Below are 25,112 nucleotides of genomic sequence, written 5' to 3' on the forward strand. Positions count from 1 at the left end.
GAGAAGAAGGTTAAGAGGTAACTTAATTGAAGCATACAAGATGATCAGAGGATTGGATAGGGTGGACAGTGAGAGCCTTTTCCTCGGATGGTGATGTCTAGTACGAGGGGACCTTTAAATTGAGGGGCGATAGATATAAGACAGATGTCAGAGGTAGGTTCTTTACTCAGAGAGTAGTAAGGGCGTGGAATGCCCTGCCTGCAACAGTAGTGGACTCGCCAACACTAAGGGCATTCAAATGGTCATTGGTTAGACATATGGACGATAAGGGAATAGTGTAGATGGGCTTTAGAGTGGTTTCACAGGTCGGCGCAACATCGAGGGCCAAAGGACCTGTACTGCGCTTTAATGTTCTATGTTCTATTTCAAAGTATGTCAGGGGATTTAAAGCCTTTTCAAGTGTTGAGGGCTTTCGCGGAAGCCTCTGACACCAGTAGAAGCTACTGTTTTAAAGGCATTTGTCTGAGGGAGCAGACCTTAGGAAAGAGATAATGTTTCTTCTTTGATTCTTCACTGGACTGCCTCGACTACTCTACAACTGTCAGCAATATGATTGACTATTAACTGCCCTCTGAAATAGCCGAGCAAGCCACTCAGTTCGAGGGCAATTAGGATTGGGCAACAAATGCTGGCCTTGCCAGTGAGGCACAGGTCCAATGAAAAGAATTTTAAAAAGCCCCAAACCTTTTAGTTTTGCCACTCAAAAAATATCAAGTACCTACAAACTAATGAAACAGCTGGTTTAAAAAAGAAAATTCTCTTAAGAGCATACTTATTACTTACAGATCGTAAAGCGTTTACCTGTAAGGGATCAATTTTTAAACTATATTTTGTTCACAATGAAGGATTTCCTCTTTTATACATGGATCCTTGCAATCACCCAATAGATATTTTATATTCCACCTCTTTCGGAGAAGTGATTGATGGCAAGATTGTGACCAGAGGGGCACATTACTGAATATATTCTGGCCATGCCCTGCAGACATTCATTCTGGGTAGTAATCCAGGCATGTGTCTGATGAGGTTGTCCATTGGAGGCTCATTGCCAGCACAAATCGCAAGGTCAATGGAACTGTCACTGTTCAATGGCAGGAATTGCTTTCCCACACTTTTGCACGGTTCAATCCAATTCACATCAAACAAGTGGGTGAAATGTCTACAGAACAAATGCCAAACCGATGTGAAACCCTGATAGGAAATATGCCAATATAAACCCTTACCATAATACCAGAATACAAGGAAAGTTGGAAAGCCCTTTTGAGCAGCCACATGATTCTGATGCTTCATGTATACATAAACACACTAGCACAAACTAGTAATTGCACCACAAAGGGCGATGGCCCAGGATGGGCAGAATCGCTTAATATTCCCCTGACCCAACTCTATCTCAGGAAATTATGGTCAATTAATCCCAATCCCCATATCAGACCATGAACTCTCTCCTCCACCCTAAATCCCTTTTTTAATCCAATTCTTTTGTCCCAAATCCCCCACTCCCATTCAAAGGGCCATCTGTAACTTGTTCTGATGTTTGGCTTTCACAGAGCGCTAACCTTTGTTCTGCTATTAACACATTCTTCTATCATACCTGCCTGCCACAATCAGCACCTTTTTTAGCCTTTAATTCTCCCATTAACACTTGCTGTGTCTTGTGCCCATGACATCTTTGTCAATCTCTCCTGTGGTCCTCCATCCCTGACCTTCTATTCTGCGCCCAGCAGCTGCTCCAGCTGTCTTAGACAAGAAAAAAATCTGTCACATTTCTCCCTCTCTTTAGCTCTGAAGAAGACATATCGATTGGAATCTTTGGGCGCAAATCCCATAATGGCCGCTAAATCTCATGAGCAACCAAGAATGGGATTTGCACCATCGAGATCTTATCTTGAGCACCCCCCACCGTTGGTGGCGTTATCACATTCTTGCCCAGCGAGAGTCTGACCTGATTTCCATGAATTTAAATGAATTTAAATAGAATTAAAGCACCGTAGCTTCCACCCACAATGTATCCTCAACCCCTTAGTCAGCATGACATAACAGCAGCACGAATCACTACAGGTTTTCCAAAGCCAAAACCAGTCGTGATGATCATACCGGGGGCGCAGAAATGCCTGAAGGCCCTGGAGGTTGAGGGACAAGGCTGGGCATTGCCTCCTGGCATGCCAGCAGTGCCCCCCCCCCCTCCCCCGCACTGCTCGGGGGGGAGTCATATAGGCAGTGTCATGTGGGCACATGAAGGAGCAGTTCCAAGGGGTAGTAACCATCCTCCATTGGGGTGGGGGGGGGGACCTCCCCTTATGTGTGGTGGCATGGGAGGCGGGAAAGCCCCGATGCCTGCAAGGTGGATTGGGTTCCCCAATGCTGGCCCTGTGGTGGTGGAAGGGTGCCCCAATTTTGGCCCTGTGGTAGTGGAAGGATGCCCCGATGTTGGCGTTGTGGTGAGGGAGGGGTGCCCTGATGTTGGCGTTGTGGTGAGGGAGGGGTGCCCTGATGCTTGGGGGAAGGTGGTCTTAAATGCAACTTTGTGATCGGGGCGCCGTTTTAATCTCAGATTCGCCAGCGTGTTTAGGCCCTGTTCCCACCCCACCCCCAGCTGCCTGTATGATTCTCACCAGCACTTTGTAATTGCACAGAGCGCTGTTTCATGAGGCAAGAAAAGGCATCTCCACAGATGCTGCCAGACCTGCTGAGTTCTGACCAGAATTTTGTGTGTTCATTATACTCACCAGTTTATATGCAACAGTGCATTCTGCTCTAAGTACTGTGGGGACCATTGTGAACCTGCGTCTGCCAGCCGTGAGAACGGCGAGGCGGGCCACTCGACTTGGGCGAATCAGGAAACGAGATTCTCGACGGAGAGATATTGATTCCCAATTTTCCACACCTCTCACTGGTGACGGAACAAGGTTCACGCCCACAAAGGGCGAGAACCTCATTTGAATAGATTTCTATACATTTTAATCAGCGACGACATAAACCATGCCCCGTGAACTTTCTTTTTCAGAGAGGCTCAAAATGCAGACTAACATATCGGCCGTGCATCTGCAGAGTTCCACGCTGGGTTTCAGTCACAGCCCGACACTCTGAAAAAATATGGGGAAATTCCACCGGGTGTTAAATTTACACCAAATCATCACAGAAAATAGCCTTCATTCATTCGAAGAAAATTCAAATACAAAGTGCTTTCACAGCAAATTTGAAAACTATTTGATATAAAAAGTAAAGTATATACTCAGTATCAATGCAGCATCAACAAATAGTATGCCATCCTGTTCAATTAACCAGATTTCTCATGTTAAAAAAGATCAAACAGGAACACAACAGAATAATTATTTAGAGTTTTCAAGGTTATAATTCTTAATTGCATGGTGAAATAAATGAAGTTGATTCCGAATTCAGGTCAATCTGTAATGTATGCTGTACCACAGTTGTTAACAATATTGTTTCCAAAAAATAATGATGTGCAAACTGCATTCAATTAAGAGGATTCAAACTGATCACGAGGCCAATTTCTCACATTCACTGAACACAGCTGTTGCCACCTCAAAACAACTGAATGGTTTTTACTGCAGACTTTTGGCCGAGCCTCAATGATTAATTTGTTGCTTTAAATTTTAGTATTTCTCTAGTCACTCAATATTGCCGCAAACATTTGTTCAATAATTCGTTTATCATTGGTTTGTGTTCACGGTTTTGAAAATTTGCCAGATCCAATTTCTTTTACCTAAAAAGAAAGCTCACCATCGATTTAACCAAAATGACCAGTTCTTGTGATCAAATCTTACTTGATTGAACCTGTGAAGGCCTATTTGTCCTTCGAATAACCTTCATTCAAAAACTAATTCCCTTCTGATAGAGTAATTTATATTTATACAATGATTGAATATATATTTGTACAATGATTGAATGTAATTCTAAAATCATCCTCTTCATTTACAGACTTGTCTCTCGGCGACACCATCCAACACCATCCAAAAACACAGCATCAATTTTCACATGTACACAGGCGACACCCAGCTCTACCTCATCACCACCTCTCTCAACTCCTCCACCATCTCTAAATTAACAGGCTGCTTTTTTGGCATCCAGAACTGGATGAGCTGAAATTTCCTGCCTTTAAGTATTGGGAGGTGAAGCCACTGTTTTTGGTCTTCGCCACAAATTCCATTCCTTAGCCACTGATTCCATTTCGCTCCCAGGCCACAGCCTGAGGCTGAATCTGAATGATCGCAACCTTGTTGTCATGTTTGACCCCAAGACGTGCTTCCGAACAGCTATCTGCACCATCGCTACGACGGCCTACTTCCAGTTCCATAACATTGCCCATCTCCCTCCTTGACTCAGCACATTGGCAGCCAAAACTTTAATTCAAGCTTTTGTCACCTTTGCCTTGACTAATCCACTCACTCCTGGCTGGTCTCCCACATTCTTCATGCCGCATAAAAGACTGGTCCAGAAAGTGAGATTGCAGGGGATTGGATTGAGGATTGGCTGACTGATAGAAGACAGAGAGTCGAGATAAACGGGTCCTTCTCTGCGAATTGTAACTAGCGGGTGCCGCAGGGGTCAGTCCTCAGACATAAACTGTTTACAATCTATGTAAATGTAGGGGCAGAGTGTAGAAGAGTTTAGGAGAATGAGGGGAGATCTAATTGAGGTGTACAAGATGCTAAAATGAATGGATAAAGTAGACGTGGAGCGAATGCTTGCTCTTGGGGGCGTTCTAAAACAAGAGGTTTTAAACTAGTATGGCAGGGGGGTGGGCACGGGAGCAATAGGTCAGAAGTTGAGAGCATTGAGGGAGAACTAGGGAATAGGGACAGTGTGGCTCTGAGGCAGAGCAGACGGGGAGAAGTTGCTGAACACAGCGGGTCTGGTGGCCTGAAGTGCATATGTTTTAATGCAAGGAGCATTACGGGTAAGGCAGATGAACTTAGAGCTTGGATTACTACTTGGAACTATGATGTTGTTGCCATTACAGAGGCCTGGTTGAGGGAAGGGCAGGATTGGCAGCTAAACGTTCCAGGATTTAGATGTTTCAGGCGGGATAGAGGGGGATGTAAAAGGGGAGGTGGAGTTGCGCTACTTGTTCGGGAGAATATCACAGCTATACTGCGAGAGGACACCTCAGAGGGCAGTGAGGCTATATGGGTAGAGATCAGGAATAAGAAGGGTGCAGTCACAATGTTGGGGGTATACTACAGGCCTCCCAACAGCCAGCGGGAGATAGAGGAGCAGATAGGTAGACAGATTTTGGAAAAGAGTAAAAACAACAGGGTTATGGTGATGGGAGACTTCATCTTCCCCAATATTGACTGGGACTCACTTAGTGCCAGGGGCTTAGACGGGGCGGAGTTTGTAAGGAGCATCCAGGAGGGCTTCTTAAAACATTATGTAAACAGTCCAACTAGGGAAGGGGCGGTACTGGACCTGGTATTGGGGAATGAGCCCGGCCAGGTGGTAGATGTTTCAGTAGGGGAGCATTTCGGTAACAGTGACCACAATTCAGTAAGTTTTAAAGTACTGGTGGACAAGGATAAGAGTGGTCCGAGGATGAATGTGCTAAATTGGGGGAAGGCTAATTATAACAATATTAGGCGGGAACTGAAGAACATAGATTGGGGGCGGATGTTTGAGGGCAAATCAACATCTGACATGTGGGAGGCTTTCAAGTGTCAGTTGAAAGGAATACAGGACCGGCATGTTCCTGTGAGGAAGAAAGATAAATACGGCAATTTTCGGGAACCTTGGATGACGAGTGATATTGTAGGCCTCGTCAAAAAGAAAAAGGAGGCATTTGTCAGGGCTAAGAGGCTGGGAACAGACGAAGCCTGTGTGGCATATAAGGAAAGTAGGAAGGAACTTAAGCAAGGAGTCAGGAGGGCTAGAAGGGGTCACGAAAAGTCATTAGCAAATAGGGTTAAGGAAAATCCCAAGGCTTTTTACACGTACATAAAAAGCAAGAGGGTAGCCAGGGAAAGGGTTGGCCCACTGAAGGATAGGCAAGGGAATCTATGTGTGGAGCCAGAGGAAATGGGCGAGGTACTAAATGAATACTTTGCATCAGTATTCACCAAAGAGAAGGAATTGGTAGATGTTGAGTCTGGAGAAGGGGGTGTAGATAGCCTGGGTCACATTGTGATCCAAAAAGACGAGGTGTTGGGTGTCTTAAAAAATATTAAGGTAGATAAGTCCCCAGGGCCTGATGGGATCTACCCCAGAATACTGAAGGAGGCTGGAGAGGAAATTGCTGAGGCCTTGACAGAAATCTTTGGATTCTCGCTGTCTTCAGGGGATGTCCCGGAGGACTGGAGAATAGCCAATGTTGTTCCTCTGTTTAAGAAGGGTAGCAAGGATAATCCCGGGAACTACAGGCCGGTGAGCCTTACTTCAGTGGTAGGGAAATTACTGGAGAGAATTCTTAGAGACAGGATCTACTCCCATTTGGAAGCAAATGGACGTATTAGTGAGAGGCAGCACGGTTTTGTGAAGGGGAGGTCGTGTCTCACTAACTTGATAGAGTTTTTCGAGGAGGTCACTAAGATGATTGATGCAGGTAGGGCAGTAGATGTTGTCTATATGGACTTCAGTAAGGCCTTTGACAAGGTCCCTCATGGTAGACTAGTACAAAAGGTGAAGTCACACGGGATCAGGGGTGAACTGGCAAGGTGGATACAGAACTGGCTAGGCCATAGAAGGCAGAGAGTAGCAATGGAGGGATGCTTTTCTAATTGGAGGGCTGTGACCAGTGGTGTTCCACAGGGATCAGTGCTGGGACCTTTGCTCTTTGTAGTATATATAAATGATTTGGAGGAAAATGTAACTGGTCTGATTAGTAAGTTTGCAGATGACACAAAGGTTGGTGGAATTGCGGATAGCGATGAGGACTGTCTGAGGATACAGCAGGATTTAGATTGTCTGGAGACTTGGGCGGAGAGATGGCAGATGGAGTTTAATCCGGACAAATGTGAGGTAATGCATTTTGGAAGGTCTAATGCAGGTAGGGAATATACAGTGAATGGTAGAACCCTCAAGAGTATTGAAAGTCAAAGAGATCTAGGAGTACAGGTCCACAGGTCATTGAAAGGGGCAACACAGGTGGAGAAGGTAGTCAAGAAGTCATACGGCATGCTTGCCTTCATTGGCCGGGGCATTGAGTATAAGAATTGGCAAGTCATGTTGCAGCTGTACAGAACCTTAGTTAGGCCACACTTGGAGTATAGTGTTCAATTCTGGTCGCCACACTACCAGAAGGATGTGGAGGCTTTAGAGAGGGGGCAGAAGAGATTTACCAGAATGTTGCCTGGTATGGAGGGCATAAGCTATGAGGAGCGATTGAATAAACTCGGTTTGTTTTCACTGGAACGAAGGAGGTTGAGGGGCGATCTGATAGAGGTATACAAAATTATGAGGGGCATAGACAGAGTGGATAGTCAGAGGCTTTTCCCCAGGGTAGAGGGGTCAATTACTAGGGGGCATAGGTTTAAGGTGAGAGGGGCAAGGTTTAGAGTAGATGTACGAGGCAAGTTTTTTACGCAGAGGGTAGTGGGTACCTGGAACTCGCTACCGGAGGAGGTAGTGGAAGCAGGGACGATAGTGACATTTAAGGGGCATCTTGACAAATATATGAATAGGATGGGAATAGAAGGATACGGACCCAGGAAGTGTAGAAGATTGTAGTTTAGTCGGGCAGTATGGTCGGCACGGGCTTGGAGGGCCGAAGGGCCTGTTCCTGTGCTGTACATTTCTTTGTTCTTTGTTCTTTAATCTTAAAATAAGAGGTAGCAAATTTAAAACAGATTTGAGGAGAAACTACTTCTCCCAAAGGGATGTGAATCTGTGGAATGCGCTACCCCTGAGCGCTATGGATGCTGGGACAGTGAGTAAATTTAAGGAGGAGCTTGACAGATTTTTAATTGGCAAAGGGTTGAAGGGCTATGGAGAACGGGCAGAACAGTGGAGTTGAGGCCATGATGGGATCAGTCATGATCACATTGAAGGTGTTTAGGCTGGGGAGGCTAAATTGCCTACTCTTACCCCTAATTCATGTGTTCTGGGGAGGAGATGCTCCAGCTGATTTTGCCATCCAGCTCTTGGTCTGTAGCATTGTAGGTAAAGATGAGGGACATATCAGCCATAATTGAGTGGTGGGGCAGACCCAATGGGTCGAATGGCCTAATTCTGCTCCTATATCTTATGAACATAGCAAAATCTGGTGGGAAAGCAGCCAATGAAGAGGAAATAAAGATTTTACAGACAGATAGAGATAGGCTAGGAGATTGGGCCAACATTTGGCAGGTGGAGTTTAATGGAGATAAGTGGGAGGTTATCCATTTTGGCCAAAAAAATGAAAGGCAAACTATTATCAAATTATTATCGAAACGGAATGCAGATTCAAAATCTGATTGAGGTGTATAAAGTACTAAAAGGGATTGATAAAGTAAACGTAGACCAAATGTTCCCCCTTGAGGGGCAATCTAGAACAAGAGGTTACAGATATAGGTTGAGAGGCGGTAGATTTAGAACTGAGATGAGTAGGAAATACTTCTCACAGAGGGTGGTGAATTTGTGGAACTCGCTGCCCCATAGTGTGGTGGAGTCTGAATTATTAAATGGTTTCAAGGAGGGGATACATATGTTTCTGCTGGAAAACGGGTTTCAGGGATATGGCGAAGAGGTGTGGAGGTGGATTAGACCAGGAAGAGATCAGCCATGATCTGATTGATTGGCGGAGCAGGCTCAAAGGGCCGAATTGCCTACTTAAGCTCCTAATTACTATGTTCCTATGTATTCCACCCTCCGGAAACCTGAGGTAACCCAAAATCCTGATTTTGTCAATGTCCCAATTCACACCAAGCCCCATTCACCCATCAACCTTGTGCTCGCATACCTATATTGGCAGGCAATAAAGTAATGCACTGACTTTAAAACTTTTGCCCTGTTTTCAAATCTCTCTGCGGTCTCAGCCATCCCTATCTCTGTAACCTTCGCCAGCCCCACAGCCCTCTGAGATATCAATGCTCTTCTAATTCTGGCATCTTGAGCGTTCCTTATTTTTATTTGATCCATCATTAGTGACTGTGCCTTCAGCTGCCAAAGCCCTAAAGCTCTGCAATTCCCTCCTTAAACATCACCACATTTCTACCTAGTATAGAGATACAGCAAGTTATTAGGAAAGCTAATAGAACGTTATCATTTACCGTGAGGTGAATTGATTACAAAATTAGGGAGGTTACGCTTCAGTTGTACAGGGCATTGGTGAGACCACATTCGGAATACTGTGTACAGTATTGGTCTCCTTATTTAAGGAAAGATGTAAATGCATTAGAAGCAGTTCAGGGAAGGGTTACCAGACCAATAGCAGGAATGGACGGGTTGTTTTATGAGGAAAGGTTGGAGAGGTTAAGTTTGTATCCACTCGAGTTTAGAGGAGTGAGAAGCAACTTGATTGAAACCTTTATGAATCCTGAGGGATATTGACAGGGTGGATGTGGAGAGGATATTTCCTTGTCAGTGGAAACATCCTCCTGTTTCTCTTGTCAGAGAATCTGGAATAGGGGAACAGTTTAAAAATAAGGGGCAGAATTCTCCGCAATCGGCGCGATGTCCGCCGACTGGCGCCAAAAACGGTGCGAATGAGTCCGGCATCGCGCCGCCCCAAAGGTGCGGAAGTCTCCGCATCTTGAGCGGCCACGCCCTAACCTTGAGGGGCTAGGCCCGCGCCGGACTGATTTCCTCCACGCCAGCTGGCGGGAGAGGCCTTTGGTGCACCGCCAGCTGGCGCAAAACTGACTTTGCCGGGCGGCGCATGTGCGGGAGCGTCAGCGGCCGCTCATGGCATCCCCGCGCATGCGCAGTGGAGGGGGTCTCTTCCGCCTCCACCATGGTGGAGACCGTGGCGAAGGCGAAAGGAAAAGAGTGCCGCCACGGCACAGGCCCGCCCGCGGATCGGTGGGCCCCGATCGCGGGCCAGGCCACCGTGGGGGCACCCCCCGGGGCCAGATCGCCCCGCGCCCACCCCCCCAGGCCCCCAGAGCCCGTCCGCGCCGGCTTGTCCTGACGGTAAGAGAGGTGGTTTAATCCACGCCGGCGGGACAGGCATTCCAGCAGCGGAGAATCGCCGGGGGGGGGGGGGGCCCGCCAACCGGCGCGGCGCGATTCCCGCCCCCGCCGAATATCCGGTGCCGGAGAATTCGGCAACCAGCGGGGGCGGGATTCACGCCAGCCCCCGGCGATTCTCCGACCCGGCGGGGGGGTCGGAGAATCCCGCCCTCGGGGTCGCTCATTTAAGAGAGAGATGAGGGGAAGTTTTTTCTCTCAGGGGGTTGTGCGTTTCTGGAACTCTCTCCCTCAAAAATGCAGTGGAAACAGAATCACGCGCCAAGGACCCGAATTCGATCCCAGCCCCGGGTCACCCTCAAACACGGTCACAAACATACCCCACCTTTTCTCAAACACCTCTGTGGAGCCTCTTCATTCATATTTTATCTTCTCCGACCACAGGCCACCCAACCAAGCCGCTACCCCCGGTGGCGATGCCGACCGCCACTTGAGGAGAATTCGCTGCCGTGCAATCAGAGAGGCGAAGGCCATGACATCGGCCTTCCTCCTCTCCATGGGCTATGGCTTCTCTGAAACCCCAGTATCGCCACCAAAGGGTCCGGGTCCACCACATCCTCAACTATCCTGGCTAAGACCGCGAACACTCCCGCCCAGAATCTTCCCAATTTTTCACAACCCTAAAACATGTGCTCGTAATTCGGTGGCCCCTGCCCACACCTCTCACACTCATCTGCTACCCGCTGAAAGAACCCACTCATTCTCGCTCGAGTCATATGCATCCTGTGCACCACCTTAAACTGTTGCAGGCTCATCCTTGCACAGGAGGAGATCCCGTTTACCCTCCAGAGTGCCTCACTCCAGGCTCGCCAATTGTGGGGTTGAATTTATAATCAAATCAGCCATGATCTTATGAAATGACAGAACAGGCTAGAGAGGCCTACTCCTGCTCCTAGTTCATATGTATCACTCTTTCCTCTTTAAGATGCTCTTTGAAACCTATCGATTTGGCCACGTGTACCCTCAGATCTCCTTATGTAGCTCGGTGTCAAATATTAGTTGATAACTTGCATGTGAAGCAACTTGAGATGTCTTATTACATGAATGCCATTAAAAATACCGGTTATCGCTGTTGTAAGCCGTTTAGATTTTTTAATATTTTATCCTCAACCACATTTTCTTAAATAATAACAATAATAATCACTTATTGTCACAAATAGGCTTCAATGAAGTTACTGTGAAAAGCCCCAAGTCGCCACATTCCGGCGTCTGCTCGAGGAGGCCGGTATGGGAATTGAACCCGCGCTGCTGACCTTGTTCTGTATTATAAGCCAGCTATTTAGCCCACTGTGCTAAACCAGCCCCTAATCGACTCCACATTTGAATTCAACAGGTGTAGCATAAACTCAAGAAAACAATGAAACTGAGGTATTATTTACAAGGACTGAGATTCACATCAATCACATGAATCCACATGTCTTAAAGCTTAATACACTATTATTTTTGCTTGGTCCCTAATTAGGCAGGCACAGGTGAATAACAGCATGTCAGAATGCTCATATAATTTTCAGCATAAAGTTATTTCCCATAGAAGTTATTTGACGTCACTAAATTTCTTATAATATGCATTAAAATAAATTTTTAAAAGTTAAAGGCCATGGCTAAGAGTAAGTTGCTTCATTGAGCAGCCTTTGACGTGCCAAAATTGGTGACATCGGCATGAGACATGTGAAAGGAAAAACTTAGCATTTGCGCCTTTTAAAATCACATCAGAACATTCCAAAACATTTTACAGCCAAATAGGCACTTTTGGAGTGTAATTACTGTTGTAATGTAAAATTTGGACAAAAAATTAAACAAATTATCAGATTATCTGTTTTAGCGATGTTGGTTGAAGAATGATAATTGGCCAAGAAGTCTTTCTGATTTTTTAATAAATTTAGAGTACCCAATTCATTTTTTTTCCAATTAAGGGGCAATTTAGCATGGCCAATCCACCTACCCTGCACATCTTTGGGTTGTGGGGGCGAAACCCATGCAAACACAGGGAGAATGTGCAAACTCCACACGGACAGTGACCCCAGAGCTGGGATCAAACCTGAGACCTCGGCGCTGTGAGGCAGCAGTGCTAACCACTGTGCCACCGTGCTGCCCATCTTTCTGATCTTTAAAAATTGGATCCTTCTTTTGCATCCAAGAGGGTTTAGTATCCCATTCAAAAGCTCCACCACCTTCAGTGCAGCAGTGCCCGAGTACCGCATTGAGATGTCAGCCTGCATCATTGGTTCAAGTCTTTGGAGTGGAATTTGAAATCTATGTTCATTTAATGCAATAAATTAAACAGGACTCGCCAGTCCACTCTCCATGGTTTATTGAGGAAATCTTGCACTGATGATAACATGAACAGGAGACACTAAAATATAATGGAGCTGTTGTGTTAAGACCAGCGCTATAAACAGAGCAAAATGAAATGCAAACAGCATCAAGGAGAATTCCTTATTAATCAATATAACAAAGAGAAGTAATAATGTTACCATTGTCCATATGGTTTTTAAAAAGTCAGAAACATAATTTAAATGTATTATCTTGTCAGGATTTTAGTAAAGCTCTAACCATGTTAATTTACATGAGGAATCTAGACTTTGAACAGGTCAGGTCAATAGTTAATATTTGGCTAATGTAATGAGGTACTCAGGAACTATATACAGTCAAATTATGAAAATTACCACAATGTAAGTGCCCAAAGTAGAATTCAGACAAAAATCGCACAGACATATATTGAAGAGCACATTTCTATTTGTGAAACTCAAGTGGACTCTTAAGAGTGGAATAATTTTTCATAATTCCACCCTTTTGACATAATTACCAGGCTAACAAACAAAATATTTCTGCATTTGTAATGGGAGACGAAAGTAAAGGAAAGAACAACTTTTTTTTATATTTTTTGTGGTAAATGGTAAATCTGAACACTTAATTCTGGTTATTTACAGGAGAGGTGACTCACTGAGCTGAAAATTATTACCGCTTCTCTGACTCACTCCTAATCCGAGTTGTGTTTGGAGTTTGAGACAGCTCTATTTGTCAATGTTAATCAATCTTCTCAACAACCCTTCGGCCCCCTACTCTCCCTCCACGAAAAGCAGCAATTAAAACATGGATTGCAGCTGCTGAATCATAACCCTGCCCAAGTGGTCATTCTGCTTGTATAGGTCAAGGCAGTAATAAACTGGGGGTTGGTTTAGCTCAGTGGGCTAGACAGCTGGTTTGTGATGCAGGTCAAGGCCAGTTGCGCGGGTTCAATTCCCGTACCGGCTGAGGTTATTCATCTTCTGAACCTTGCCCCTCGCCTGAGGTGTGGTGACCCTCAGGTTAAATCACCACCAGTCAGCTCTCCCCTTCAAAGGGGAAAGCAGCCTATGGTCGTCCAGCAAAATGGCAACATTACCTTTTGACTTTTCATCCTTCAGAGCCATCACGGTCAAGTTTGATCCAGTCCTAGTTCCTTCTCCGGCGAATTGCGTCCTCACCCTCAATTGGAAAAGTTCAGCCAATTGCTCATACAACTGGCTGAGTTGAAATTAGTTAATCAGTCAGAGATCATGAATTGAACCTAGCACCTTCCTGGTCCAGATGGCTCACTGCCCACTTAATTATTGCGTAATTCAGGGATGCTTTTGGCTTCTCTTTCAAATAGACTTCAAATTTCAGTTCTTGTTTAAAAATAATCGGGTGAAATTCCACCGAACAAACAAATGGCGGCCGGGGGGTGGGGGGAGAAAGATAATCATCTGAAAATATTTTTGAAAAAAATTTAGAGTACACAATTCATTTTTTCCAATTAAGGGGCAATTTAGTGTGGCCAATCCACCTACCCTGCACATCTTTAGGTTGTGGGGGTGAAACCCACGCAAACACGGGGAGAATGTGCAAACTCCATATAGACAGTGACCCAGAGCCAGGGTCGAACCTGGGACCTCGGCGCCGTGAGGCCACAGTGCTAACCCACTGCACCACCATGCAAATATGTTTTAAATGTGTGACTAAAAAATGCCAAGGAAAAAAAAACACTTAAAAAAAAACACAGGGTGGGATTCTCCGAAATGGAGGCAGAGTGTTCGCGCCGTCGAGCTTCACGATGGCGCAAAACGTCCCCTATCCCGACCGATTCAGGGCCCGATAATGGGCTAGGAGCGGCACCGCGTCATTTACGCATGCCAGGCCTTGGCGCCGCATAAAGGAGGCGCCGCATACATGCGTGGCCGGCGCCGCATAACTGGCGTCACCCGTGCATGCGTTGCCGTCCTCTCCAAGTCCGCCCCGCAAGAAGATGTCTGACGGATCTTGCGGGGCTGCGGAAGAAAGGAGGTCCTCCTTCAGAGAGGCTGGCCCGGCAATCGGTGGGCACCGATCGCGGGCCACACCCCGTTTGAGGGCCCCCCCCCCCCCGGTGCAGGATCCCCTCTCGCCACCCCACCCCGCAGGCCGCCCCCCCCAGCGTTCCCGCGCTGTTCCCGCCGGCAGCGACCAGGTGTGGACGGCGCCGGGGGGAACCCGCCGTTTTGGGCAGGCCGCTCGGCCCATCCGAGCTGGAGAATCGCGGGGGTACGGGTGAATCGCCATTTTGGCTGTCTCGGGCGATTCACTGTACCACGCCGCGCAAAATGCGATTGTGCCGATCTGGCCGCTTCCGTGAATCGTGGGAGGGTGTCGGACCGGCGTTGCGGGAAAATTTGGCGATTCTCCCAACCGGCGCGGGAGCAGAGAATCGCGCCCATAAACTTCATTCTGAGTATTATAAATTGCACTTGTGCATGGTAAGGAATATGATGGGCAGAATGTCCCTCGTTGCATGAGGTGAAGTTAAAAACCAAACATCACCACCATTCAAAATGCAAAAGAATAACAGCATTTCAGTCCAAAGTACACCATAATGATAAACTGTCATCTATAGCCATTGGCCATGTCATCAAGAATCGTGGGGCGAAATTCTCCGTTATCGGCGGAAAGTCCGCCGATCGGCGCAAAAAACGGCGCAAATCCGACTTGCGTCACGTCGGAAAAATGGGTCGATAGTCTCCGGCCCGAAATGGGCTAGCAGCGACGTAACGGGATCCGCGCTTGCGCAGTGGTTCACGCCGTGCAGCGTCATACGTGCCGCACGGCGTGACGGCTCATAAGGCCGCGCTGCTCCCCCCACCCGACCGGAACACCCGACCGCAACACCCGACTGAATGGCTGGCCGTCGCTCAGCCCCGAGGTTCGAGTCACGCGATGTGGAGGCGCTCCTGGACGCGGTGGAGCAGAGGAGGGACGCCCTGTATCCCGGGCACGGCCGCAGAGTTGCCCCATGCCACAGCCGGCGTCTGTGGAGGGAAGTGGCAGAGGCCGTCACCGCTGTGGCCCTGACACCACGGACAGGCACCGAGTGCCACAAGAAGGTGAACGACCTCGTCAGAGCAGGCAGGGGGAGCCTCCCCATATCCCCCCCTCCCCCATATCCCCCCCTCCCCCATATCCCCCCTCCCCCATATCCCTCCCTCCCCCATATCCCCCATATCCCCCCTCCCCCATATCCCCCCTCCCCCATAACCCCCCCTCCCCATATCCCCCCCTCCCCCATATACCCCCTCCCCCATATCCCCCATATCCCCCCCGCCCCCATATCCCCCCTCCCCCATATCCCCCATATCCCCCCTCCCCCATATCCCCCCTCCCCATATCCCCCTCCCCATATCCCCCCTCCCCCATATCCCCCATATCCCCAAGTGAATCCAGCCCTAACCTTAACCTCTGCAATGCACGCGCAACCGATGGCATGCATTCATATACCTGCCTAACACTGTTGCCTTTTACCCCTGCCCCCCACCCCCCCACAGGAGAAGCGCGCACACAACAATAGGGAGCATGTGAGGACTGGAGGAGGGCCCGCTGATGAGAGGCCACTGACCGTACACGAGGAAAGGGCCCTGGAACTGGCTGGCGGACCTGAGGACCGGGAGGTTGCTGAAGCAGAGGTCGGGGCCGTACTAGCGAGTGAGCCACCGACAGCCCGTCCCCATATCCCCCCTCCCCTATATCCCCCTCCCCGTATCACCTGATCACTGCCTGATGTCTAACCATGCATGCTTCATTGTGTATCGCAGGACCAAACGTCCAGGCACCCATCCCCGCAGATGCAGACCGCCCGCAGGATGCCCCTCGGAGACCACAGGAGACGGAGAGACCCGCACCCTCCAGCATGCGACGCCCGCAGGATGCCCCTCGGAGACCACAGGAGACGGAGAGACCCGCACCCTCCAGCATGCGACGCCCGCAGGATGCCCCTCGGAGACCACAGGAGACGGAGAGACCCGCACCCTCCAGCATGCGACGCCCGCAGGATGCCCCTCGGAGACCACGGGAGACGGAGAGACCCGGACCCTCCAGCATGCGACGCCCGCAGAATGCCCCTCGGAGACCACGGGAGACGGAGAGACCCGGACCCTCCAGCATGCGACGCCCGCAGGATGCCCCTCGCACACCACGGGAGACGGAGAGACCTGGAGCAACAGGGAGACGACACCCCCGTCACGTGCGGGAGCGACCACCCAGCGATGAGGGGGGCAGCCACAGGCCCCCGTCACATCCGAGCCAGGACACCACTACCCAGGACACCACTACCCAGGACACCACTACCCAGGACACCATTACCCAGGACACCACTACCCAGGACACCACTACCCAGGACACCCCTACCTCGGACAGCACTACCCAGGAAGACGAAATACCGGACAGTGACTCAGAGTGGATGGGTGGAGACAAACCCCCACCCCAAAGTGCCATGGACTCAGAGTGGGACGAAGAGCACGACACAATGCCACTGCTGTCACCAACACCCTCCACCATCGCAGAAACACTCACCACGGTTGGGCACTTTAGTGATGAGGCGTCTGGTACACTCACTGGTGCGCACAATACAGCCGTCCCGGTACAGCAGGTGGAGGTTGGAGCAGCAGAGGGACCGGGCGGTCGGAGGGCAGCCCAGCCCAAGTGAACATCTGCCGCCCAGATGGATCCCGGGTTCCTGCAGTTACCACACCCACACATAGATCCGATGCAACCACCGACCCGGAGACGAGCGAAGAGGGTGACGGGCGGCTTGCGGCGGCTGCGGTCGCAGGTGGAGGAGTCCACCCACGTCCAGGAGCTGGGAGTGGTGCCGGTCATGCGTGCCACCCAGGCCGACACTGCACGGGTGGCGTCCGCGGTGGAGGCAATGGGTGCGACGGTGTCAGACATGGGGAACGGTTTGCGAGGCCTGGGGCCTTCCGTGCAGGCGGCGTCTGTGGCCCAGGAAATGGCTGCCCTCTCACAGGAGGCCATGAGCCAGTGCCAGCGCCAGATGGCAGAGGCGCTCAACGCCATAGCCCAGTCTCAGCAGGCCATGGCCCAGTCTCTGCAGGCCATGGCCCAGTCTCAGCAGGCCATGGCCCAGTCTCTGCAGGCCATCGCTCAGGGCATCGGCGCCAGTGGCCATGTGCGAGCCGGCGTCGCACTGTCACAGACAGGGTTTGCCAACCCCCTGGGCTCCATGGCTGCAAACCTGCAGACCCCTGTCGATACCAGCACGGGCCTCCAGGACTGGCAGCGCCAGATGTCGGGGGGGGCGTCGGATGGTCAGTCCGTTCGCATCCCCCACCCATGTAGAGGCCTGGGGGCCATCGGGCACCCCGAGGGAGGAGGAGGTGGTGTGGTCCGTCCCGGCTCCCTCTGTAGGGGAGGTCCCGGTACACCGCGACACCTCGGACTCCCCCCCTTCCGTCCCAGGTGCATCGGGTGGGCAACGGGCAGGACAGGCTGGCAGCTCGCCATCCCAGTCGCCCGGGCCGCAGCCTGGCCCATCTAGGCCAGGACGCCCCAGGAAACGGCCGCCAAAGGGATCCAGTGTCAGAGGGCAGGAATCACAGGAGTCCACCTCCAGTTCTGCTGTACCGTTTGGGGAACCACGTAGACGTAGTCAAAGGGCCCGTAAGGCCAAACAATTAGACACTGAGTAAGTTGGCACGGGTGCAGGGCACAGATGAGCTTTAGGGGCTAGGGCACGTGCATGAACTCCTTTGGTTATTAAAGTCAATGTTACACCTACCGAAGCTGCCTTTGTGCTCTGTCCAAAGTGTGCGGGGGTGTCATGTACGTTGAGCGCAAGTGTGTGTGTGAGGGGTGGTCTTACCTCAGCCCCAGGTGAGTCTGCCCCCTTCCCCCTGGGCCGCCATCAACATCCCCCGGGCAGAGGACGGGACCGTGCGCTGCAGTGTCACAGCCGCATGCAGGGATGGTCCGGGTGGATGGTGGTACTGTGGCCATGGGTCAGACATAGTCCAACGATGTAGAGCCAGGACCTCATCGCAGGGCGGGTTGTCATCATCCTCCATGGCCTGCGATAGACATGCGTCCACCCGCAACTGTGTGAGCCCGGCCCGTTGTGCCGCAGGTGGATCGGCAATGGGGGGGGGGTGGTGTGCATGCGGGTGGGGTGGGTGGGGTTGGGGAGGGGGGTGAGGGTGCTGGGTGGGTGGATGGGTGGGGGGTGTGGGTGGTCGGCTGTTGCCATGGTGTGCGGTCTGTGGCCATACTACCCGATTCCCACGCCCATCTAGTCAGTGAAGCGGGCGTCTATCAGTCTGTCCCGTGCCCGCTCGGCCAGCCGGTAACGGTGGACCGCCACCCGCCTGTCTCTACCCCGTCTGCCCTGATCATTGCCCCCATCCCCCTCATCTGGGGAGGACTGGGCCTCTTCCTGCTGCTCCTCCACTCCGCCCTCCTCTGCCTGCGGCACATCGCCCCTCTGCTGGGCTATGTTGTGCAGGACGCAGCACACCACAAAGATGCGGCCGACCCTATCTGACCGATACCGGAGGGCGCCCCCAGAGAGGTCCAGGCACCTGAAACGCATCTTCAGCACGCCAAAGCACCTCTCTATCACTCCCCTTGTCGCTACATGGGCATCATTGTCGCGGTTCTCCGCCTCATTGCGTGGCCTCCGTATAGGCGTCATCAGCCACGATCGCAATGGGTAGCCCCTGTCGCCCAGCAACCAGCCCCTCAGCCGGGGATGGCGTCCCTCGTACATGCCGGGGATGGATGACCGCGACAACACGAATGAGTCGTGTACACTGCCTGGGTGACGGACGCAGACGTGCAGGATCATCATGCGGTGGTCGCAGACCACCTGTACGTTCATCGAATAGGTCCCCTTCCTATTAGTGAACACGGCCCTGTTGTCTGCAGGTGGCCGCACGGCGACGTGCATCCCATCGATCGCGCCCTGGACCATGGGGAACCCGGCCACGGCAGAGAAGCCCACGGCCCGGGCATCTTGGCTGGCCCGGTCCACGGGGAAGCGGATGTAGCGGTGCGCCATGGCATATAGGGCATCTGTCACTGCCCGGATGCACCGGTGCACCGATGTCTGCGATATGCCGGACAGGTCCCCACTCGGTGCCTGGAATGACCCTGTTGCATAAAAGTTCAGGGCCACCGTAACCTTGACGGACACGGGGAGAGGGTGTCCCCCGCCAGTGCCACGCGGTGACAGGTGTGCCAGCAGGTGGCAGATGTGTGCCACGGTTTCCCGGCTCATCCGGAGTCTCCTCCTGCATTCCCGGTCCGTGAGGTCCTGGTATGACTGCCGGGGCCGGTACACACGGGGCGCCCTCGGGTGCCTCCGTTGCCGTGGGGCTGCGACGTCCTCCTCCCCCTCCTCGTCCTGTCGGTCAGGTGTCCCTCCAGCCTGGGCGGCTGCCGCCTGCCCCTCTGCGGCAGCCTGCGCCGCCTCTCTGGCACGCTCCTCCTCCTCCTCATCCAGGGCAACATAGACATGAGCGGCTGCCACCACGGCGGCCAACATCGCTGGATGATCTGAAAACATGACGGCCTGGTGGGGGGGAGGGGAACGACGACATGTCATCATTGCCCATATCCCCTCCTCCCCCCAGCCAGGTGGCATGGACCGCATGGGTCCAACTGTTGGAGGCTGGCACCTGGCCAGGTGGACCAACTCACTTGCCCTCCCATCCCCCTCCTCGGCACGGACCCCCCCCCCCCAACCTCCACCCCAGCACGGACCCCCCCCAACCTCCACCCCGGCACGGACCCCCCCCCCCACCCTCAACCCCAGCACGGACCCCCCCCAACCTCCACCCCGGCACGGCACGGACCCCCCCCCCAACCTCCACCCCGGCACGGCACGGACCCCCCCCCCCAATCTCCACCCCGGCACGGACCCCCCCCCCAACCTCCACCCCAGCACGGACCCCCCCCAACCTCCACCCCGGCACGGACCCCCCCCCAACCTCCATCCCGGCACGGCACGGACCCCCCCCAACCTCCACCCCAGCACGGCACGGACCCCCCCCCCAACCTCCACCCCGGCACGGACCCCCCCCAACCTCCACCCCGGCACGGCACGGACCCCTCCCCAACCTCCACCCCGGCACGGCACGGACCCCCCCCAACCTCCACCCCGGCACAGACCTCCCCCCCCCAACCTCCACCCCAGCACGGACCCCCCCCCAACCTCCACCCCGGCACGGCACGGACCCCCCCCCAACCTCCACCCCGGCACGGACCCCCCATCCACCTCCCCGGCACAGACCCCCTCCCGGCACTCCCCCGGAGCCCAGCCTACTCTAACCACGCCCCCCCCCCGCCGCACACACACCCACACAACCCGAGACACACCTCTCCTCACGCATTCAGACTACGGCCACGCCATTGCCTGCCCAGAGCCAACCCCCCAGGCCGTCACTCACCTCCACGCTGGTCGGCGTGAGCTTGGAGCACCGGGTCACGCCGATGAAAAGGAGGTTTAATTTACGTCGACGTGAACGGTCATCACGTCGACGGGACTTCGGCCCATCCGGAAGGGAGAATATCGGCAGGCCGAAAATCGGCTGCCTTGCGCAGACCCGTGACATTCTCCGACGGCAGCGGTGACATTAACGCCCCGCCGACTTTTCTCCCTTCGGAGACTTCGGCAACCGGCGGGGGCGGGATTCACGGCGGCCAACGGCCATTCTCCGACCCTCTGGGGGGTCGGAGAATGACGCCCCATGAGTCCAAGAGCATCCCACCAACATAATTAACCATGAACTACGCTTTCAACTATTTCTTTGTTTAAAAGTGTTGCACTTAGCCTAGAATTAGAAGACACCCACCTCAAAGGTCTCCACAGCACAAAAAAATCTTAATCAGCTTAAATGTTCCACTTAAAGTCAAATCTTTTGCTTTATCTCTTTATAGGAATTTTCCATTCATTAAAATGCAGACTATTTAGCAGCTGGCAGCCATCACCAAGCCAAACTAATTGCTCAGTCTCTGTCTTGCTCTCATGATGCAGTCTGTCAACTGTCCCTGAAGTTACAAGCTATATCTAATAGATCTATGAAAATTCCAAGTTCCGAAAATAATTAAACTTATCCAGGTATTTGCTGCCACATTCTCATACACTTGACAATCTTTCCACACAGTGGCCTGCCCCTGTAGTCGGGAACACAGGTTGGCATTGGCACCATTGTTTTTAAATAGATAAGTAAAAACTTTTAATCAGCTTTTGTCTTTTCCTGGAAAATAGATTTTATTCATTCATATCACTGTTGGGTACTCTTTAACTTATGAAATGTAAAACAAACCTCTGTACTGTCACCCATTCCATTTCAGTTTGACATTAACACGTGGTAAGATACATATGGAACATGATGGGTCTCCACACGCAGGACGCGTGGAATTCAGTGAACTATAAGTGCTGAATAATGATGAATAATGAACCCGCCCCTTCTCCCAAGTAACTCACCAACCTGACTTCCTTCACTGTTGCTGGGTCAAAATCCTGGAGCTCCCCCCTCAAAGCACTGTGGGTGTACCTGCACCTCAAAGACTGCAGCGGTTCAAGAAGGTAGCTCACCAACCCTTCCTCAAGGGCAATTAGGGATGGGCAATAAATGCTGACATCCCGTAAATGAATTTTAAAAATTAGGAATGAGCTTCCATAGGTGGCTGGAAGATTCAGGTTTACATTTGCATACCATTTTTTCAAGATCCTTTTTAATTATTGAAGCTTTATATATAAGATTGCTTGCCCACTAAGATTATACCGGAATTTACAGGAGTAAGACTAATTTCCAGCGTAATGCTAAAAGCAACCCAAGGAAAGAAAATCATAGGGGCAAGTTTGAACAAACATATTTTAGCATCACTGTCTATTCGCTATAAAAGGATCAGACAATTGAAAAGAGATTGTTGACTAGCAGTGATGAGTCATCCAACTGATTAAAGAAGCATCTATGGCTTTCTAATTGCCTTGGGAGATAGTTCATGAGGATGGATATGGAGTGCCCAAGCAGTGCTTTTCTACATCACCCAATGAGAGGTGGAGGTAGTGAGCAATAGTCACTCTGAATTTTCCCCTGAGGAGTGGCTGGCCAGCAGTGGCTGACTGTGGCCCATCTTAAAAAGGGTATCAGCAAATAGTTATTGTCCTTTTATCTGTTCAGTGGAGAAGTTACTGAGTAATAGCCACCCTGATATTATGTAAATGCTTCTCTATTACTGAGCACATTATCTGACTCACCATGAACAACATCACAGGTGACATGGTAGAATATTTTGAGTATTTTGTATATTTTGTCAGATGTTTTGTTGGAAATTGGTTCGAGGATGTGACACCTTTTGCATTTAGAAAATGTCAATAAACCACTCATCATTTTTGGCAGCATCTTAATCCCCTTTGGAAAAACTGCATTTAACATATTCTAACTGTTTTCTGTATTTGCATTCTTTTTTTAATTTAAGAAGCATATGTACATCCAGATCGATAAGCATACGTTCACACAAGTGCTGTATTCTTAAAAACATCAGCTGGGCAACATAACCTTCAATGGTTGAAGTGAGTGACTTGTAATGACTAATTTCAATCTGCTGCTTCAAGTCCATCGAGTTGAATAACCGCAGAACAGTCAGTACATGCCAAATTATATATATTAGAAACTAATTTATTAAGCAGCTTAGTATGGAAAGAGTTAAAGCAATAACTGACCTTCATGTGTATTTGGATACATTTGGTCTTTCAGATCAAAGCAGTAGCAACAAAACTGATAACCATCTTACTGGATGAAATTCAGTGCTGTTGTTGCACAGCTATTTATGTGTTTAAGCTAAATCTGCACATGCTTTATTTTACATACAACAGCATTTGTTAATACTTATACTGAACGTACAAGGAATACAGCTGTGGCTGTGTAAGATCATCATGGAAAAAGGCTGCTGGGCATATTTCCAGAACAATTTTATACAAACTTCATGGGTAGATATTACCATACCCATTGAATTACTGAAAGAGTACTTGCCCTTATTTGGGCAAGAACTGAGACCTGTTAGTTTACAAAGAGATATGCAATTAATCAAGACAGAGATGTTAAAACATAAGTGGAAAAAAATTACCATTGAAGTGTAGAACGTGAGATTGGTATCTTGGGATTGAATGTGAACAAAGCCACTCTTGGTGAAGTTCCTAAAATGAGAAAAAGTAGTAAATTGAAATGTTGACATGCACACACCAGCAGTAAAGGTAACATCAACCACATTAAAGTGAAGCTTCCTATTTACCTGCCACTGATGGTAGCAAAAAGTTAACAGCTGTAAAAGTAAAAGGTGCTTATTGCACAGCAGCCTGGAGATTCAACATCTTGAGAGTAAATAACCAAACTGCTCATTTAGTCAAACTTTAAGTTGAACAATGCATGAAATTGGTTCAGCATTCCTTCTTAACTACAACTTTAATTACTTCTGTGCCTCGTCGAGGTTCTGATTCTACAGTGTGCGGTTGAGTTCCTAAAACCTGCCGAAATGCGGGCTTAGGTTTTTCCCTGGCAGTGCAAGTGGATTACTTCATATTGTATCCGTCTCCCTGTAGTCCTTTTTTTTTTTCTCTTTTGCCACTGACAAGTATGGCCAGATTAGGCTGTAACTCACTGCATGGTGGGTGGCTTTCCACATGTGCCAATTTTTGCAAGCACCTACTGTACTCCGGAAGGAGGAAAACGTTTGTAATTCTGTCACCCTACTTCAATGGCCCTACTTTGACCTTTTGGTCATCATTGCCACCAATTTAACAGCAAGGTTGTAATCCTATCACCCACCAACATGTTCCTTTAATCTTTCTGCTGTGAAAAATACAATTATATCTGATTGCACCTGATGTTATTGCATTTTGCACATACCTGATGCTAATACAAATCTCTTATTCAGCATGTTTGCACCACAAGATAATGCTGTATCCTATTCCACTGACACCATTGCACATTGGAAATGGTTACTATGGCTGCATCACTTCAACGTCTTAGCATTCTTTGCACACAGCGAAGTCCACAACATGCAACAAGATGGAACAGCATCAAGTGGCGAGCAGCTTAGATTGCACAGATTCACGTACTCATCCTCTTCCATTGCAAACTGATCATCATCAAACCTTTTACAAAAGCAACAGATGATGGACCTGCCGCCTTTCAGAGGCATTTTCTCAAGGTAAAGATTTGTACATTCTCCCCGTGTCTGCGTGGGTTTGCTCCGGGTGCTACAGTTTCCTCCCACAGTTGAAAGATGTGCAGGTTAGGTGGGGTTTTGGAGCTACAGGGGTAGGGCAGGGGAGTGGGCTAAGGTTAGGTACTCTTTCAGAGTGTCGATGCAGACTCGATGGGCCGAACAGCCTCCTTCTGCACTGCGGGAATTCTATGGTTCTATTGAAACTTCTGAGTGCAGTGTGACTATAATCAGGCCAAGTTAAACTTGGCGAATGAATGGTTAATTCAACACCGAATGAAAAATATTCTTGTGTCTTAATTGCCCGAGTCACTCATCTCCATGATTCCCTTAATGCTTAATGGTGCTGTTTGTCCCAGCATAAAAGGGTAAGAAATTTGGTCCAGTACTATTAATGCCTAAAGATAGCGTATATACAAGACTAATTACAAATAGCCTTGTTGGAACAGCACTTTTCCAGTGTGCCATAAAGGAGTTTTTTT

The 25,112-nt window shown here is 50.0% G+C and overlaps 1 protein-coding gene across 13 annotated transcripts in view; it reads right to left on the bottom strand.

Moving 5' to 3' along the window:
* The window catches only part of atp2b2 (ATPase plasma membrane Ca2+ transporting 2), a 1,245,322-nt gene that overhangs the window by 932,212 nt on the left and 287,998 nt on the right, over positions 1-25,112 (bottom strand). For all 13 annotated transcript variants that reach the window (XM_072472614.1, XM_072472624.1, XM_072472623.1 and 10 more), the window contains exon 2: positions 23,533-23,602. The gene's annotated coding sequence lies outside the window, so the exon portion shown is untranslated. The remainder of the gene's footprint in view (positions 1-23,532; positions 23,603-25,112) is intronic.

This window comes from Scyliorhinus torazame, chromosome 13 (assembly GCF_047496885.1).
Source record: "Scyliorhinus torazame isolate Kashiwa2021f chromosome 13, sScyTor2.1, whole genome shotgun sequence".
Classification (NCBI taxonomy): domain Eukaryota; kingdom Metazoa; phylum Chordata; class Chondrichthyes; order Carcharhiniformes; family Scyliorhinidae; genus Scyliorhinus; species Scyliorhinus torazame.